We start from the raw sequence: 15,443 nt of genomic DNA on the forward strand, positions 1-15,443 counted from the left end.
AAAAGTAAAGTAAAGAGTTCTCTTTAGTTGAGTAGCCTCTAAACGGTGACTATGGATATATATATATATAAAAACACACACACACACATGGATATATATATACACACACTATGGATATATATATATATATATATATATATACACACATACATATTGGTAAAGGCCTTTAACATAAACTAAATTTTAAAAAGCCTAAAACTAGTGTCTAATTACTATATGAAGTCAGGAACACTTTACCTCCTTTTGGGATGAAATTTTATCAACTCAAAATAATACCACTGGGTGAACTTTTAGAGATCCCAAACTCTTCTTGGTAGTTAAATGCAACCAATTCTTTTTCAGTGAAAAATTGGATTATCCATAACTCAATGATTGTGTTTTATTTCTGAGCATGTATTAAATTAAACAAAGATTGGAATAAAATCTATAGCTAGTCCACAACCATACTGTACTCCTCTATTTAGGAAATCTTGGACAAGGTCATGCCAAGCAGTGCTAAGACACTTCAATTACAAATCTTTAAAGTATATCAGTCAAATGGTCATAATATATAAAACACTGCATTTGCTATCTATTGTAGCACAACGAATTATCCAAAAACTTTGTGCCTTTAAGCTACAAACATTTATTCCCTTATAGATTTTGTGAGTGAGAAATTCATAGGTGTTTCAATTGTATAGTGTGACTTAGAGTCTCTCATGAGGGCTCAGCCAAGATGTTTCCTACGATTGTTGTAAACTGAAATCTTTTTCATTTGTTTGTTTGTTTTTGTTTTTTGAGACAGAGTCTCATTTTGTTGCTCTCAGTAGAGTGGTATGACATAATAGATCACGGCAACCTCAAACCCTTGGGCCCAAGAGATTCTCTTGCTTCAGCCTCCTGAGTACGTCAGACTACACACGCCCACCACAGCGCTCAGCTATTTTTAGAGACGAGGTCTTTCTCTGGGCAGGCTGGTCTTGAACCTGTGAGCTCAGGCAATCCACCTGCCTAGGCCACCCAGTGTGCTGGGATAATAGGCATGAGCCACTGTTTAACTGGGGCCAGAGAATTTTCTCCTCTGATGGCCCATCCGCATGGCTGCTGGTGTGAGGCCTCTATTCCCTCACCATGGGAGCCTCCACATGGTGTCCCTTGGGTGTCACATGACAAGGCAGTTGCCTTTCCCCTCAGCAAGGGATCCCAGAGAGAGCAAGGAGGAAAGAAGATTCCTTCCATGGCTTTGTCTCAGAAATCACACATTGTCACTTCTGGACATCCTAGTCACTAGAAACTAGTCAGTAAGTGCAGCCCACAATTGAGGAGACAGGTGTTAGTCTGTACCTTTTAAAGAGAAAAGTGGTAAAGAATTAGTGGACATATTTTAAGACTGACACACAATGAGGAACTTCAACCATGGGTAAGTTTATAATCCTGGGACGGGGTAGAAGGGGCTGACTCTGCAGTGTTTCAGTAGTAAAGTATTGGTATTAACCACCTGGGACTGACAAGTGGAGGAATGAGTGACAGACCATAAAAGGAAAGAAAATCATGTCCAGGACTAACACCAGTGCAATGCAAATGAATCCAAAAAGGCTAATGAGGCCTTTGCCTCAGGTGCAATAATTAAGGGGGTAAAAAAAACAACGCAAAATCTTTTTCATTAGTTTTGATTTTAACAGGTACTGTGTTCTAATATCATTTGTCTTGATTACTGAACTTGTTGCCCCCAACCACTTAAAGTTAGCATTTGAGACAAACAGCTCTCTTCCCTGGTTTGCATCAGTCTGGCCCCAGTCCTTTCTCTCACACTTTACCCTCTGTCTACTTTTCACATTAGTTGCTAGGGATAGCCATTTCAAGCCATATGAAATTAGTAGATCCACAGTATTCTGGAATCAGAGGAGGGGGAGCACAGAGCAGTAAGAAACAGCCTGGCTTGTTATCAAGTGGCTTGGGTACTAATCAAGCCCTCTATAATTAGCCGTGGGACCTTAGGAATGTCATTTCACCTCTGAGTGTCGATTTCTTTAGAAGAAATTTGAAAGGACAAAACTGGATTTATTTTTAAGGCCCAGAGATAATCTAACATTTTAACAGCATAAAATCTTAAGAGTACCAGATACTCTTCCTTTGTATCCATCATCTGTAGCTACAGACCGGCAATCCATCCCTCTTCAGGGTAAAGCTAATGCCTTTCCTATGTGATTGTTGTTTTTAATTTGAATTTGGAATCATTCTTTGTGCAGTCATTTGGCATGTTTGCCCAATCTTGCCCTGGGGTAGTCATCAGGGCAGGATGCAGTATTTGTATCATTTTCTATTTTCATTAAGGTACCCGAAGGACTTCCAGCATTAGATGCCAACAAATTTAAATTATTAATTTTCTTACAAAAAGAATTCTATAATGGCAGAGTTACTGAAATGATTTTAAAATTGGTTTTTAACTAGAAAAATAAAGACACAGAATGTGGACACCTGGGAAATAATGAAAAAGTGAGACTGTAATGCTGTCAATTTTAAGCCTGGTAAGGGTAATTTTTTAAAAAGCGCAATACTCACAAATCATTGGGCTTAGATGAGATTCTAATGGGAGTGCTACACAACCTCATAGGTCTGCAATAAGGAAGAAGAAATCAAGTAATAAAAGAACAGAAAACTGTGGCACTGACACAGAAGGAAGAAGAAACGGGTCTCACTAATTAATACTATTTTAATTGATTCAACTTCTTAATTAAAAAAGTCTATATCTTCAACATGCTTAGCTAAAAACCTACTGTACACATTAAATATATAATCAGAGACAAGGGATGAATTCACAGCTCCATTTCTGAATAATCTTGGGTAAATCACTAAAATCAATTTAGAACTGTCTTCACCTGAAAAATGGGGACATTAAAACCCCCACACAGGGATTTTTGTGTGGCTCAAATAAGGTATCGGAGACAATTTGTAAACTGTAAATTACTCTGCACATATAGAGAATTTATAAATTTGTAGACATTTGTCATTTCCAGTTAATATTACTGGGTGTCTTATGATGGTCTCAGAGATGAAAGAACAGTGGAATTCTAATGTGACTTTATTCAGCGGCTGGCTCAAACCTGACCCTGAAAAATGCAGCTATGTGTATATTTCACTTTCTCCCAGAGTGAGGCAGCGGGCTCTGTCAGAAATCGGAGTATCATAGACCATTTTAGGAATTCTTATCATTTTGTGTTAGTAAGATGCTTAAATGTGAAGAATCTCAGCTGATGAATACAACAATTAGGGTTAGTCTGTGACTGTCTCACCGCAATCAGCCACCCTTGTGTTCCTTACCTAGTTTTGTTTTATTTTCTACCTTTCCCATGGATCACTCAGAGAGTGGGGAGATACTCAGCTGGAGGGCAAATCCAGGATGAGACTGGAGCTGTATCTCTGGTGTGGGCCTAATAATCTATGTGGGCTTATGGATAAGGAAGGCCTTCTGGGATTTTCCCCTGTGGTCTGCCAGTTGCTCAACATCACCTTCTTTCCTGCGAATGAGGCCAGGTTGATGCAATCTGTCATTGCCTACCATAATTTCCATGAGGAATCCAGAAGCCAAATGACTCTTGTAAAGAACTTGGCTGGTATAGGAGGTTATACATAGTCGAGGCAGAATGTGACATTTAAACTCATGTATCAGTTTGGTAGAAACCTCCAGGGGTGCTTGCTACTGTAGAAACCATTGGCGACTCCAGGACAGCAGGATGGGATGGAGAGTGAGAACTGAACTGGCCATGTAGGAGATGCAAACTCAGCCAAATGGAAAATACCACCCCACCTCCTTACATTTTCTTTTATCACAAGGGAATCCTGAATGAAAATAAGTTAATGAGAGCCAGAGACATATCTTGAAAACGGAGAAAGAGCAGTAGGTGTTACAGTGGTGTTCTGATACCGCATGTTTAATTTTGTTTATTGGTGCTATTGTTTCAGGCCTCAGACAGAGCAACAGGACATAAAGGCGCCCTACTCATTGTTCCTGGAGGGCAAGACCTGGAGCTTCTAATAGGAAAATCCATTTCTCTAACATAACACGGCATGGAAAGTATCACCAAGAGGGAAAGCAATGTTTGCATGTGATTGCTTACCAAGTCGTAAGAAAAACATGGAGCCCGTGCATCTGTTTGTGAACTAAAAATCTGAGGAGACATTGTTATGTTCACCATCCCTTTCATTCAAGAATCTTGGTAAACAACAACAAATGCCAGAGAACTCTTTGACATACTATGTAACAACTATGATTTATCGGAGGCTACTCATGTGCCAGGTTCTGTGCCAGCTGCTTTCCATTTATGAGCTCATTTAAGCCTCACTTCAGCCTTATGCAGTCAGTAGTATGACCTGCATTTAAACGACAAGGAAACTGAGGATCCCAGGCTGCAAGTAGCAAAGTGGGACTTGAATGCCGTGTCAAAGTAAGCCCTGCTTTGCACCAAGCACCACATTCTACTATTTTGTTCAGGGACTTAGGGCAGAAACTGAATGACTCTGTGCTCCTGTGGAGTGTGTGAAGTTTTTATGTGGTGAGAGGTCAGGGGAAGGTGGACTTCTCCTGGTGGAGGGACAGGCTGGTGGGATGTTCATAGAACCTCATCTATAAATTAAGGGAATGATAACCAGGTCAGGAGTGAAGGGGCCACACAACACTCCGCCACTTTCCCAAAGAGTAAATCTGGAAATACTTTCCCTGCTGAGGCCGAAGAAAACACTAAGCTACAGATTTTACTCCTTTGTTCTTCCTAGGCTGTAATTCTCTTCGTGAGCCTTGATGCCTGACAGCAGACTCATTCCAGCTTACACAGGCATGAGATAGCCTCTTTCCAGGAAAGAAGGTGGTGTTGAGCGTCAGGTAGATTTCAAGTTAAAAGACCAAGAGGTCCTCCACATTCACAGAAAGATCCAAAACTTGAGCATACAGGAAATGGTTCATAGGAAGAGAAAATAAAACCAAACTTCCAGGTTAATTAAGGATCACCTTGATAGAGCTCAGAATACTGATGTTATATTCAAATAGCCCAGGAGGTTACTCCCTGAGCACGGTTTGCTACTAGGTTGCTGCTGACTTCTGAGTATCTATCATCTAAGAATAAAGGGGTAAGGGGCGATAGTTAGCATTTCCTGTCACTATTTACTGCATTTATTTCCTTATATAGCTGTGACCTCCAACTTCAGACATTCTGATGGCCGCTGAAAGATCAATCCATGTCCCCTATTCATGGCAATGCTCATCTGCCTGCTCTCTATCACTTCCGACTGGATTTGACAAAAGTTTGTCACTAACAGAAAGTTCTTTAGTCTTTACTTTCCCCAGCCCTAGACTAAACATCTGTCTTGTACATTGGCAAGATTAATATATCCCACTTGAGCAAATGCAATATGTTCTCTCGGTGTCACTCTTAGAGACAGGATTTAGCTTGCCAATGGTGATAATTGTGCCATATTATACAAAGAAAATGTTTATTCCATACCGATCTAGGCAACATGCAATTCTTCATACTGCAGCTCAGAACCACTGGCCACTGTCAGAGACATAGGTCTCTTTCTCCTGAGTGTGAAAAGAATACCACTCATTGGTCTTCCTGAAACACAGGAAATTTTGCCATTCTTATTCCCTTTGTAACAATATATCTGTGACTATTTTTATAATATGTTTTTCCATAAGACAACCTAAGTTTTATGTATTGTGACACTGGTGTCAACACCAGGGGTATGGGATATAGGCCATCAATGATTATTGTTTGAATGCCTAAATGAATCACGTTAGAGACATCTTAAATTTTAAATAGATTATAATTACTATATCACATAATTTGTTTCTTATAATATGTTTTTCTCAAAGAACATTGGAACATTACTTGATATATCATTGATACTTTATTAAAGAAATTATATCACTAGATACAGAAAGGTAAGTCTGACTTCATAAAGTCATAGGCATTGTTAAAGTCCAAGAAATAAAATGATTCCCCTAAACTGAAGGTCATATAGTTAGGATAGAGGTGAGAATGCAGATGATATTTTTTAAATGCAGGTAAATTGATTTTCTCCCATCTTTCAATGCCTCACAACTTCTATCTTCTGTTGCATTTATACCCTAGACATGATAAATAAAGTTTGTGTGTTGAAAGCCTCCCAGATGATTATGCTATGGCCGGCTTCTCTTCCCTATGAAAATCTTAAGGTTGGCTAATCCCAATGTTCTAGAATTGTGAAAAGTTTAAATTGAAATTTTCCATTCATGCTATCAAAATAAAAATGAATAATCTTTGGGATGCTAAACTAAAATATGACAATTTCTCAGTGCTCCTGACTCCATCTATTTTAGAAAGGGATCCCTTGTGGGAGGAACACGATGTACACAGTATTGATCTTTACATATAACCACCCCCCCAAATGTGCCCTGAATCCCTAGGCTTGGCCAACCCCATCACTAGTAATCAACCATCATCCCAAGAAGTGAACATAATCGGAAGCTAAATCAAATAAATATGTCTTACTCTCTGTTCTGACGTCGGCCAAGTTCTATTTCTGGTGGGAGGCCAAGGGGAACGGATGCCAAAGGCATATGGCTGTGGGCACCGTTGTGCCAGAAAGATGTCAACACATTGGAAAGGATTCAGAGAAGAGTAGCGGGGGTGATTAAGGGGCTGAGGGATTTACTTATGAGGGAGATTAAGAGAACTAAGTGTGTATACATTGGCTAAGCAATATACGGGAGGCAGTGGAGCTGGAGATAAGCTGAAGTGTCGACAAGTCCGTACAAGGAATCAGTGGCAGGGGAGCCAGAGGAACACTGAGGCTTGGGAAAAGGAGTAACAGGGAATAAGGACAAAAAACAGAGTCTAGTTGTCATCAAGATGTTTTAAGAATATGCCAGTTTAAAATAAAAGCATCTTACAGAATCAGATATAGTGTGTTCACAGATATAAAGGAGATTTTTTTAAAATATGAAAATAAGCCAGGTAAGCTGGGGACACAAGGTGGTTTGATACAAAGTATGTCCTCCCCTGTGGGGGCATCATTACTAAGGAAATGCCTCTAGTGGCTTTTATGGATCCAGAGCTGCTCAGCTGTACTTACAAGGAGTAGTGGCCCAGAGGTCAACCCTTCCCCTCTCTCTCTTCTCTTCAACACTTCATCATCTCTGCCTCCCTTCCCTAGCGCCAGGTTGGTTCAGAGTACTCAGTATAGGATTACACTATATTTTTTCACATTTTTATCGAAATATAATTTACTTAAACAATTCACTCATGTATAGTCTACAATTCCATGTCTTTTAGTAGATTTACAGCATTGTGCGTCCATTTCCATGATCAATTTTGTAACATTCAATTTTGTAACATTCCAATTATTCCAAGGATATATCTCATGCCTCTTAGCAACCACCTCCCAATCCTCACAGAAAAGGTAAGTCTAACTTCACAGCATAGACATTGTTAAAGCCCAATGAAAAGTGCAAAAAGATGCCACAAAAATGATGACCGTGCAATCCATACCCTCTGACAAGGAGTCAGGAGGTGGTTTTTAAATATGAGTTAATTGATTTTTCTCCATCTTTGAAAAGATCACAATTAACATTATGTGGAGTGAAGCATTCCTCTAACCTCAATCTTCTCCCTCTCCAGCCCTAGGCAAGCACCAATCTGTGTTTTTTCTCTATAGAGTTGCCTATTTCATCCTTTTTGCAAAAAGGGAATTGTATAATATGTGGTTTTTTGTGATTGGTTTCCTTAAATTGCCATGAAGTGTCAAAGGTCATCCATGTTATAATATGAATCAGTATTTCATTAGTTTTCATGAGCAGATAACATTTTATTACATCTCTATGCCACATTTTGTTTGTCTATTCATTAGTTGATGAGTACATATTACAAGAGACTATCACTAGGCTTTCTCCCCTTGAAAATGCCTAGCCATTTCATTTAATCCTATGATTCAATCTAGTGCATTATGAGCTGATTCCATTGCCTTTCTCCGGAAACAGGTGAACCATCTAGAATCAAAGAAATTAATGACATTAAAATTTGATGTTTCATGTTAGATGATAGAGATACATTTGCTAAAGATTTAATTTGTCCAATGGTTTGGATATATTATATTTCAAGTTACGTAACTTTGGAGGAACATACAGATAAAGTCTCTTAAAATGACCCTTCAGTCCTCCCCAAAAGGTTAACCAATGTACTCCTGCAGAGAGGTCTGTGCAGTCTTCCCACTCCTCTCACAACAATGAAGGGAGCTGCAGTATGTCTTCTCTGGGTCCAGATTTTCTTCAAGAAAGTACTAGGATTATTTTGGAATATTCTAGAAGTAGGATTAAAACTATATTTCAACTCTTACTAGTGGTATGACTGAGAAAGTTCTTTAAAATCTCTGAGGTTCAATTGACTTATGGGGATAAAGAAACTTAGAGGATTGTAATTAAGTAAATCAAAGGATATACTGGAGTTTGGGGCACATACTAGGGTCTCAATAATATTACTCAATTTCCAACCATATGTGATCTGACAAGGGGTAAAGAAGTGGGAACGTGCGTGGACAGGACAAAGCTCAAGGTAAATCACAACACCTTTTGATAACACCTGCCATTTGTAAGAAGGAAATAACAGCAGCTCTCATTTAATAGTTCTTCATGTACCTTGCAGTGTTCTTTTCATATTTAACCGTATAACAGTCTTTTATGTTAGGTAGTTAATACCCTCATTTATTAACGGATGGGTTCTGCTGACCATCATTCAGCTTATCAGAGACAGGATTTGAAAGCAGGTTTGAGGAAGGAATTCATAGCTACCACCCCCTCTACCAAGCTCCTTATTCCTCTGTGAATGACTGCCACTGAACGATGTGTTTAGGTTTTGGATGTGAAAAGAATCTTGTTCATCAAAAATCATGTTTCTGAAGGTCAGCATTTTAGTCTGCATTGTTAATTTTAAACATATTGTCTTAAGTTACTGCTCTTTTCTCCCTGTGATAACTTCGACTTTTACAACTCTCTCTTTTACCATGTTAAAGCCTAAGAAAAGACCTTGGTAAAAATTGAGCTGTTCATCTCTTTCAGAGTTGTCTTTTGTATGCCATCTTTCATTGCTATAAACTCGCAAAGAGAAGCAGGTGGTGAGGATAAAAATATTTTAGTATTCACATTTCTAGCCAAAAGTCACCTACATTTCATGTGAGGCAAATAGGAAACAAGCAAAACTGTCTCCCTTGTGATCCTCCTCCATTATGCCTGACAGCCTAGTCAGACCCCTGATCTTCCACTTCTGAGTTATGGCCATGTTCACTACCTGCCCACAGACTGTGTTAACTTAAGCCCTTCTCACATAGCTGCCAGAAGAGTCTCTGTTTAACACATTTTTTTTCATCACTCTAAGAGATCAAAGAGATCTGACTTCAAACTCCTATACTTTACCTGGCCCTACTCAAACCCTTGCTCAGTGTATTCTCGGGCAGACAAATCTTATTACTGTACCCTGAACATGGTCACCCTCACGCCTGTTCTGTAGGACCCCACTATACACACCAACACATACAAAACACACATACATGCCATGCACACCTGGGCGATGGCAGAGAGAATGGTAAATACTCAGTAAATGTTTAATTATCTGCTCTTGTTGCCTTTTTCTCTGCTCAACTCTATTGATAATCTTCTGTACGTGCCCCAGCCTGGAATTCTCTCTCTTGTTTTCGCTTTCTCTCTGTGCTTAAGTCTTCACCATAGTTGTTGCCACATTGTTGAGAAGTTGAATCTGCATTAATTATACATTGTTTTTATGACTTACTTTTTGAGGGGTTACATTAAACTCTATTTTCAGAAACTAGGCGGGATGTTAACAGGTATTCCATTAACTTTTCCTTCAATTCATCAAATCCATGGCTTGAGATCAAATACCATCTCCGTCATATAGCATTCTAAGACCTTTATCCAGTTCGAGCACCTTCAGGTAAAAGGAATTTCTCTTGCAGTCTCGTAATGATGCAAGCCATATGTCTACCATGGCAGAGAGCATCCTAGAGTCTAATTATTGTAATGAAGCTATTTTTCCCAAGTAGATTATGTACTTCTTGAAGGCAGGTGCCTTTCTCACTTGCTTTGCATTCCCAGGGCCTATGCACATAATACTTAGTAAGTTACTATATCAATCTTTTGAACTTAACTAAATTAAAAGTGAAGAACTCTGAAAGCAGAGGATTGAATGTATTGAAATGGGTCCAGAGGTGAAGCTGGAGTTGCTCAGATGTACAGAGTCCTTCTTTTCATACATTGCATTAGATTTGCTCTTTTTCCAGGACCCACTGTGCCAAATCAAGCTTGTGATTAAGATCAAGTCTACCGGGAAATCAGTAGCGAGCTGGAGAGCATTTGAAAAGGGCCTCGCTGTCCAAAGAGTACAACTCTGGCAAACAGTTGTTACGGTTCTATTGTTTTATTTTTGCTTCCTTTAAAGGGCAAGGTGGAAAAATCAGATAATTAATAAAAAAGAAAAAAAGAATTTTGGTACAAAGAGAACATTTCAGGAATCATTCTCTCTTGAAACAAGGTGAGTGCAGCTGCATGGAATGCTATATAAGGTGGCTACACCAACCTCAGGACCTGCTTTCACCCAAATTACCTTTTGCAGATGTAGTAGACCTATTCGGCCCTCAGGCAGGACTTTGAATCTACTGACTCTATTCTCAAGGATTGCTCACAGACCCATTTAGAGCCTGAAAGAATGTGTCTCCCATTCTCTGGGGAGCCAAAAGTGTTTTCTTAGGAGATCTAAGAATATTAGGGCTGAAAAAGACCTCTGAGTTATCTACTTTAAAATTACTTTCTCTTGGTAATCCTTCCCTCCCTCCCTGCTGGAAAGGAAGCAAAAGAAAAGAAGGGAAAATCACACCTCTCTGTGTCACAGAGGGAAGACCAGAATTTCAAGTGAAGTTCATGTTTTGCCACGCCTTAGAAACCCTGGTCATGTTCATTTCTACACAACCGCAAACTAACATGCTCAAGGAGTCTATCCAGTTAATGAAATAACAAAAATTGGTCTGATAGTGGCCAAATGCTATGCCATTTTGTGCCTAAGGTACTAACTTCAGAATCAGTGTTATAGAACAGAAGTCCCTATGTGTCTTCATTTGTGTATCTGAGGAGGGAAGGGAAGTTTGAAGCTTATACTTATAAATCCATGTTGGTACATCCAGGACTATGTGCAATCATGGGAAGAATGTTTGTGATATGTGTGCAAATGCTTGTTTATATGGGACTGGGAAGGTGCAAGATAACGGATTGGTGAGGAGGAAAGGTGGGATTGAAATTTGCCTAAGAAGAAAACCTCCCATTCAGTGATTTCAGATCACTTGGCAAGGGAGAAGAGCAACTGGGAAATCTAGATTGAGGGAGGGAGGGGCACAGAAGCATTCTTAGTAATGTTCCTGCACTGACACTCTGCTAGGGAAGAACCAGGGGCATGGTGCAGTCCAGACCAGGATTCACACAGCAAGCCCAGCTTCACATCGCCTGTGGGACTGCCTGAGTGAGTGCTATTACACTCACCTTCCATGAAATTCTTTGCCTGAGAATATATGCTAAATAGAAGCAGGAACATTACAATGCTCTTGAAACAATTGATCATGTAATGAAAGAAAAATCCTTTGGAAAAGTGACAGTTAAATAGAAGATAGACCCCTACTTGAGCCCAGGCTCTCACCCTGCGAAATCTGACTTTGCAATGACTCTCTTTCTAATTAGGCACAGACACTGGAAAATATTGATAAAAGTCCAAATCTGTGTGTGGGTAGAAGAAGTCTTTTCATCTTTCAGTCAAATCAATATTTTATATTGGAACTTCTTGAAGTCCAAAACCTCTTGAAATTTTTGAATTTAATAAGAAAATGAAACACGGCTTAACAACATTGCCAAAGAAATTCACGAAGGAAGAGCACATTTGGTGACCCCAGTTGTGAGGAGCCAGCTGAGCACCTCAGGTATCAGTGACGCTTAAAGCTTCTTTGGTTTAAACCAATCACATAGTGTCTTCAGCTCAGCCCACTTTATGATTTTAATTAAACAAAGTTAAAATTAATTATTAATGAAAACAATTAGATGAATTAGCTAAGGTGGCCTGATACTTGTTTATTTATTTATTTTTGTTCTTTGTAAGGGCCCGCTAGTATACCCAGTATGAATGGTTTAGATCAATAGGGCAGAATAATACAAAGTTCTTGTCCCAGGGTATTTTCCCTCTATAAATGACTCAGTAAAAGACAGTTTGTAACTCAAGATGAAGCTGACAGAAGCTGCTACTTTCAGAACAAGGCAGTATTAGCAGCAAATTCTCAGCAAGAGAAAAGTCAAAACCTGGTTTTCCAAAGAGTTTAAGTAAGGGATTAATTCAGTCATTGGCTTGTAGTTTATGACAATTTAGGAGCAAAAAATGAAACTGCTTCTGAACAGTAGGGCTCAAATGGTTCCATAAAGAAAATTCAGTCTCTATATGGGTCATTACAAAAGTTTTACATGCAAAAACCTCAGGAAATGTAGAATCCATGCAGCCAGGAACAAATGCAGCCCTCCCAGGAACACCGATAAGCTGAATGAGTTGAAACTTATATGGGTGAATCAGAAAGGACCCTGTCAACTGTGGTTCTTGGAAATGAAATGAACCATAACACAGTCTGTCTCAAAGTTTCCTAGTGACCTATGTATGGTGAATTAAACCTATTTTGGCCACTAGAGAGTCACAAATTGATTCTTGCTTCACAGTCTTTTGTTTAATGGATAAATTTAAGGGGTACGGTTTTGCTATATGGGTATACTACATAACTGGTAAGGTATGGGTTTTTAGTGTAGCCATCACCCAAATGACGTACATCGCCCCTATTAAATAATTTTCTACCCTTCCAGCTTTCTTACCTTATGTTTTGGTTTGCTGAGTTTTCCATCTTGCAAATCTCAGGAATTTCTTACATTTGAATGACAAATATTTCTTAAAAATTTGTCACTAAGTACTACATGATTAGCCTAAAGTGGCAAGTTAAACGGATATGAAAGAAATACATTTTGGAGAGAATTTCCTGATGCCCTCTGAAAGAAAGTGGAACAGGAACACTATATTAACTATGAAGCTAAGCTTTCTGGGTTCCATTATCTGATAGTTGTTAAGAATGACTCACTCACAGGCAGGCAAAGTGGATGGAGTTGGAAGGAAATCTCAACTCAGAGGCCAAGTTTGAATCGTGTTCCATTTGTGCTACTTAAGAGATATCAAACGTTGGGGTTAAGAGAGCAGCCCTTTATATGGGTTGGAACTCCACGGATAAGTCTGGCCAGAGTTTTTCCCAACTTCCATAATAATAATAGCAGCTACCATTCATTAGGATTCCTGACTGACAGTTCATGTCTACTGAACATTTATGTGTAAGGTTTGGTTGAACACACATGTTCTCCCTGGGGATTAAATTTTGCTTCCACTGGTTGACCAAGAACAACTTGACACCAAAGTCTAACTTAAAGAAGTTGAGATGGCACCGAAACATAAAATTTGGGCCACAAGCATAGATTGCCTAGTCTTCCGCCAGAGCACCAATACTTGCATCTTTTCTTCTCCTCCTGAACATTTACAGTACATTTTCACCCACCAGCAGAACAGATCCCAAGTTGTTTTTAACAACATAAATGATCACCTGCCTGTTTTTTCCTCATAAATAGAAATTTTGTTGGTAGGGTTTTTTAAAAATAAGGTTTCCTGGACTGAAGCCTTTTATGGCCCTCTAAAAACCGTATGGTGAAGCTCTAGCTTTCTGTGCAACCAGCTTGGAGATAGGTCCTATGAAGAGGTAATAAAGGTTAAATATTAAATTAGATCATAAGAGTGGGGCCTTAATCCATAAAGACAGTACCCTTTCTTCTACAATATATAGAAAACATTCAGTAGACACTTATTTGCAAAGATATTTTTAGAATTTTATTATCTGTTGTCAGCTTTCCTAAAGCAAAGGCTAAGAGTTAACTTAATGAAAAAAAGTCTGAGGTCATAACTCATTTGTAAAACAAACAAATAATGAAACAAACTTCAGTAAATTAGTATACTATGAATCTTTTTTTAAAAATTTGCTATTGTGTTTTGTTTTGTTGTTTTTTTTTAAATACTCTTGCCCTTAGTTCAAAACCAGAATCTTTCAATGGAGTGAACCATAGTGATTCTGGATGATGAAACTAAGGGTGCTGTATATAATGTGAGTAACCATCTCCCGCTTATCCAAGAAAAAGCCATATAGATCATTTCTTTTGCCAGTGCTTTTTAAATACTATAGGAAGTAGAAGATTTATTGACATATGTGGAATAATCAGTCTGAGTGATTAAAAGTAATGGAAGATGTTTTTGTTTCTCAAGTGTATTACTTTAATAGACATTTGCATATCAACTGATACTACATATACACATATATTTTTGCTGGTAGAACATGCATGGGGATATATGTATGTATGTGTGTGTGCATGAACCTCGCTGTTTAAAGAATATACTTGATTTGGTTCTACATGCTCATAGCAAGCAGAAAACCAATTCTGAACTGGAGACTTTAGGACATCAGGCTTCCCTGCCCTGGGAGAATAAATTGAGGACAAAACTGACACACATAGTGTTTAAAAATATAAAGCCATAATTGTTGGTGTAGAAAACAAGTGACTCCCTGAAATGTGTGAGACTTATGGAAGGTAATGTCTTCCAGGGGAACACAAGACAGGTGTGGCCCTGCAGGACTGATTAGATTTAGTTGGGTAGTGCCAATAATCAGCATCTTACAATGGAGGACAACAGTCCCAACAGTGAAAATGGGTCTTGTATCCTCTTTGTTAAGTCAACACATATAGAAAACTTCTAAGCTAATATAAATTGTGTCCTTTATTCACAAATATTGAATTGTCAGGTACCTTGGACAGCCAAGTGGTACTAAGAGTGCTACCTAAATTAGCCCTGCTTGATTTGTGCACAGAAGTATCTTCCAAGAGATGGGGGCACTGTGAACTGCTCCTATAGCCCCATAGCTCAGTTCCAAGACCCTTTTCTTCCTTGGCCTCTGAATCTCAGGCAAACAGGGACAGCATCTGGCAGCAGACAGAGCAATTCCCAGCAGCAAACGGGGCCAGCTTCCAGGCAATATACTGCAGACCAGCAAGCCCAGTGGAAAAGCCATGAGAGCCATACATAGAATTTTAATTTTTCTTAGTAGCCACAGTTTAAAAAGTAAAAAGGTAGTTAAGTGAGGTGAGGCTACTAGGGAGGCTGAGGTGGGAGAATCACATGAGTCCAGGAGTTTAAGGCCAGCCTAAGAAACACGATGAGACTCCATCTCAAAAAAGGTAAAAAAGTAAAATAAAATGTTGAAATTAATTGTAACAATATATAATATTTTAAATAATATATTATTAATTGTAATAATATATA

The sequence above is a fragment of the Otolemur garnettii genome, unplaced genomic scaffold, assembly GCF_000181295.1.
Source record: "Otolemur garnettii isolate 467f Iridium unplaced genomic scaffold, OtoGar3 scaffold00012, whole genome shotgun sequence".
NCBI lineage: Eukaryota > Metazoa > Chordata > Mammalia > Primates > Galagidae > Otolemur > Otolemur garnettii.